Below are 5563 nucleotides of genomic sequence, written 5' to 3'. Positions count from 1 at the left end.
TACAGTGAAAATTGTGTGTGTGTTCCATGAGGGAAGGCAAAGGGTGAAATGGATAACACCTTCTTCTCATCTTTTCCACAAATGCTTCCTTTGCTCCAACAACCAAAACAAATCTTGATTTGGGTAGTAACTCGTCAGACTGTTACCCACGTAATGAGTATCATTAGTTCTATGTGTTACATTAAGGAATTGGGTTTTTTAATGAATGAGGCACTAACGTGGAGTCAAACCACTCTTTTGATTTGGGTTGCAATCCCAAGTCCATCACATACCGACGTAAGGGTCCTGAGAAAGTGATTTTCCAACTCTCAGTTCTCCCGTCTGTAAAAGGACTGTGGCAAGACAAACATCCGGGGAGTTCTGAGGTCAGCAAGGTTGAGAGAAAGACCTGAGCGGTTTTCACCGTGACCGGTGTGCAGCAAGGAGGATCCCAGGCACTGCCAAGCAAGCCAAAGATCAAAAGCAAATTCCTGGGATCCTCAGGGAAGGGGAAGGGGAAGGGCAGAGCAGGTCCCTGAGCTCTCTGCCCTCTGTGGCACGCCCACGCTGTCCCCTCAGCTCTGCCACACTCTGCTGAGAGCTGCCACTGCCAAGCCGCTCGGTGTAGGCACCGGTGTCCGGAGTCAAAACCGCCAAACTGTGACAGCCCTCGCGGGGGCACCTGTGAGCAACAGAACCACCCTTATTTGAGAAGTGAGAAAACAGAGATGTGAAGACGTTGGACAGCTGGCCAAGGACACAGAGCTAGTCAGTCACAGAGCTGGCACTAAAGCTAGGACGCACACCTGGCCCTGGGTTCCGAGGTCTCCTCTCCTGCTCGTCCTGCCACGTGTCCTCCCAGAGTGAGCTCGTGGCCAAACTGCAGCTCTCCTGCTTTCTCCTGGGCAGGTAAAGGTTCAGATCCTTCCTGGGACCAGTGCTGTGGCGCAGCGGGTTAACGCCCTTGCCTGCAGTGCCGGCAGCCCTTTTGGGCACCGGTTCTAGTCCTGGCTGCTCCACTTCTGATCGAGCTCTCTGATGTGGCCTGGGAAAGCAGTAGAAGATAGCTCCAGTGCTTGGGTCCCTGCACTCACGTGGGAGACCTGGAGGAAGCACCTGGCTCCTGGCTTCAGATCAGCACAGCTCCAGCCATTGCAGCCAACTGGGGAGTGAACCAGTGGATGGAAGACCTTTCTCTCTCTCTCTCTCTCTCTCTCTCTCTCTCTCTCTCCTCTCTGTGTAACACTGACTTTCAAATAAAATAAATAAATCTTTTAAAGAAAAGAATCTCTCTAAGGATCAGCTCAGTGACACCCTACTTCATGTTTGGGTTTCCATCATTTTAAAGTTTCTATTTATATAAGTGTTTTACAATGTACACATACATTAGGATAGTCATATATGTATACAACATAATTTTTTAAGATTTATTTTATTTATCTGAAAGACAGGTTTACAGAGAGAAGGAGACAGAGAGAGAGAGAGTGATCTTCCATCCACTGGTCCATTCCCCAAGTGGCCGCAATGGCTAGAGCTGAGCTGATCCCAAGACAGGAGCCAGGAGCTTCTTCCAGGTCTCCCATATGGGTGCAGGGGTTCAAGGACTTGGGCCATCTTCTACTGCTTCCCCAGGTGCATTAGCAGGGAGCTGGATTGGAAGAGGAGCAGCCGGGACTCCAACTGGTATCCATATGTGGTGCTGGCGCTGCAGGCCAGGGCTTTAACCTGCAGCACCACAGCATCAGCCCCCACAACATAATTTTTTAAATTAATTAATTTATTTGAAAGGAAGAGTTACAGGGCGGGTGGGAGAGGAGGGGGAGGTAGAGAGAAAGAGATCTTCCATCCGCTGGTTTACTTCCCAAATGGCCGCAATGAATGGGGCTGGGCCAAGAGAAGCCAGGAGCTTCTTCCAGATCTCCCATGTGAGTGACAGCAGAAGAACTTGGGCCATCTTCTGCTGCTTTCCCAGGCTATTAGCAGGGAGCTGGAACTAAAGTAGAGCAGCCATGTCTCCAATCAGTGCTAATACAGGATGCTGGCATCACAGGCAGTGGCTTTACCTGACATGCCACAACAACAACCCCTATACATTATTTTAGGAGCAAGCAAACACATACGTTGAGGCTCCATGATTTAAAAAAAAAAAAAAAAAAAAAAAAAAAAAAAAAAAGAAAACACTATGGGACTATCACGAGTCATGGTCCTCAGACTTGAATATGCACCAGAATCATTTCAAAGCTTGCTGAATAAATGCAGATTCCCAACCGCCAGAGTCGTTCAAGTTCATGAGCTTTGATAAATTCACTTTTTACGCTAACAATTTAGGATATTCCAAGGCAGGCAAACCATGGACTGTTACAGATCCTGCTCTGAGAATGCATTTATTTTCCTTTGTACTTAAGAACTCAAAGCCACATATCTCCACACCAAAGGGTATATAGATGAATGCAGAGAAGGCAACATTGTGTGTGTCTTTCTCTTCTCCACTGGCTCCCCAGCTTCTCCCAGCCCTTGCTTGCGGCTCTGCAGAACCCATGCTGGTCACTACTCCACGACAAAGCCATCTTCTGCCCTCTAGTGGTGACTCAGCTCAACTGATGGGGCCACACAAAACAGGTCACTAGCACTTTCTCCATAAATAGCTTTGGCCATCTTTCCAAAACATCCAATTTTTCTCCAATTGTTTCCCTATCAAGAACTATTCTTCGAGAACCTCATAGGCTCAAGGCATGGGAGTGAGAGCAAATAAGTGTTTCCACATAGACCAATCCCTTGTCCAAGCTGCTAGCACAGAACAAGCAAAACTCCCTGCCCTGGAGACACGGACAGGCTTATGGGGGCAACAGTGGTGTCTTACTGTTAGATGGTGTTAGCTGCTGGGAGAAAATATGACCTGGGAAGCAGAGTGGGGCTCTCATCAGGAAACAGGGGTGAATACTTACCGGCCAGCTATGAACGGCTGGCATTTAACCTGAGTCCTGTCTCTCCATCTTCACCACCGTCTTGTTGAACCACCCATTTCTTCGTTGTGCCAATTTTATATGCAAAGAAACTGAAGGTCCAAGACTTTCAGAAACTCAGCTAAGGTCATAGTGTTAATTAGTAGCAACTGCCTGGCCTTGAACTTCATTGCCGGAATGAAGTCTGGGGCGCATTTGGAAAAGAGCGTGCCCACACATGCCTGCTGTTAGCACTCACACACGCACGTCTGCAGGACTCCATGCCCGGCTTCATGCTTCCCCATCGCCAAGCTCCCTCATTCTGCTTCCCTGAAGCTCTTATTTTATTCTGTGCTAATCCTGGAAATGGGTTGTCTTTCTCTAGGACCAGGGGTTAATAACTGCTGATTTCTGCTAATCCCACCACTCCATTTTCTTCCAGGATTAGCGTCAGTAGTCACATCATCACAGCCCAGGAAAGACAGCTGAGCAGGGCCTTGTCCTGGAAGCAGCTCCCCAGTCCTCACGGTGAGAAGGTCAGGCCCAGTGGTTGGGTTTTGAGGAACATGCTTTGCAGTTTGGCTTGCTAAAACACCATCACTTATGGGGACTAGAGCCATAGCTAAAATATCAGCTTCTCAATCTCCAATCAGTTACAGCTATCAGGCTCTTAGGAGTGCGAGAAGAAAGGGAATGTGTTTTCTGGACAAATCTGCCCATCTCCTAACTGTAGAAAATCTGTTCACACACTAAGGTGGCAGAATGGATGAATTTTAATAGCATGCATGAGACAGTGAGCATTTTACACAAAGGGTCGTCAAAACATTCATGGAAATGTATATTATAAAAATTCATGTATGGATTTTTAAAAATTTTTCACCAACATAAATTTGTCCTTTAATTTCATTTCCCATGAATGTCAAAAAATTTAATTTTAATTTTTTTCATCTACTTGAAAAGCAAAGAGAGAGAGAGAGAAATCTTCAGTTTGCTGGTTCACTCCCCAGGTGGCCACAATGGGGTGGACCAGGCCAAAGCCAGAAGCCTGGAACTCCACCAATTCCATCCAGGTCTTGCATGTGGGTGGCAGGGGCCCAAGCCCTCAGGCCATCTTCCTCTGCTTTCCTAGGCATGTTGGCAGGGAGCTGGATTGGAAATGGAGTAGCTGGGACTCGAACCAGTACCCATAGGGATGCTGGCATCACAGGTAGCAGCTGAATCTGCTGTACCACAACCCTGGCCTCTTAACACATCATTTCTGATTGAGTTGGCATATAGTGCCTGACTTCCAAGAATAAGGTTGGGGTTTTTTGGTCTGTTCATCTTCAAGTCTCATTCTTTGAGAATATTAAGAAAATAGACTGAATTGATAGAAGGATTCAGTATCATAAAGATGTCAGTTCTGCCTAAACAATTCTAAAACTGTAATGCTATCCTCCCAAAAAAGAAATGCATACAGGGACGAATGATGCTTTGCTTCTAGAACACGGTAAGTTGCTGATGCATATTGTTTCCTGTCCCTTTCTGCCTCTGTGCCAGTTCCTCACTCCCAGGAAGCCTGCTCCTCCATCTTACCTGACAGCCTAGCCCCAAACGCTCTTTCCTGAGCTTCAGCGGCTTCCACTTGGTGTTAAATTCTTCAAAGCGCCTAAGTTTCTTGGAGGCAGAGCAGAGCCCATGATTTCCATTTCATCCCCTGCTGGTAACGCCAAAAAGGCCCTGACACGTGGAGAGAAGCCGCCAACCTCTCCATTTTGGTTCATCCTCACTTTTCTGCCTGTTCTTTAGGGCAGTCTAATCCTCAGAATATTCTTGTGGCCCCAGTGTGTAGGATAAACTCCAACTCCGGAGCAAAGCGCACAGCTCCTTCAAGGATGACTCTCCATGGACTTCATCTGGGCTCATCTCCCACCTCACTGCCCCCACACTCTCCCCCGCTGGGGCCATGGACTCTCAGAGTTCGGTGCCTTCATCCATGCTGTTCCTTCATAACAATGCCTGGCTGACTCTGAAGAATAAGGCCCAGACGCCACGCCTATTCGGGGTGGTTCACACCTCTTCTTCCCTCCCTACTCTGAGCTCCCATGCCTCTGTCCCGTAGTGTATGGCCCTGATGAGAATATATGCTCCTCTAGAGAAGGAATTGGGAGCCGCCGCTGTGGTGTAGAGGGTTGAGCCTCTACCTGCAGTGCTGGCCTCCCATTGGGTACCGGTTCAAGCCCTGGCTGCTCCACTTCTGAACAACTTCTCTGCTAGTGTGCCTGGGAAGGCAGTTGAAGATGGCCCAGGTGCTTGAGTCCTTGCACTCATATGAGAGACTGGGGAAGCAACTCCTGGCTCCAGGCTTTGGCTTAGCCCAGCCCTACCTGTTGTGGACATTTGAGGAATGACCTAGTGGATGCCAGCTCTTTCTCTGTCTCTCTTTCTCTCTCTCTCCTTCTCTCTGTATCTCTGCCTTTCAAATAAATAAGTAAATCTCTTTAAAAAAAAAAAAAAGGAAAAGGAAGGAATTGAGTTGTCTCCATCCTTGTATTTCCCATGCCTGTTCGGTGCCTTCCACCAGGCACCAGGAACTCAGGGAGTTTTGCATGTCTTAAATGGGCTCACCAGCTTGAAAGTCATTATATCACAGGAGCAAAGCA

Source organism: Lepus europaeus, chromosome 2, assembly GCF_033115175.1.
Source record: "Lepus europaeus isolate LE1 chromosome 2, mLepTim1.pri, whole genome shotgun sequence".
Classification (NCBI taxonomy): Eukaryota; Metazoa; Chordata; class Mammalia; order Lagomorpha; family Leporidae; genus Lepus; species Lepus europaeus.
Note: the sequence above shows the minus strand (reverse complement) of the source record.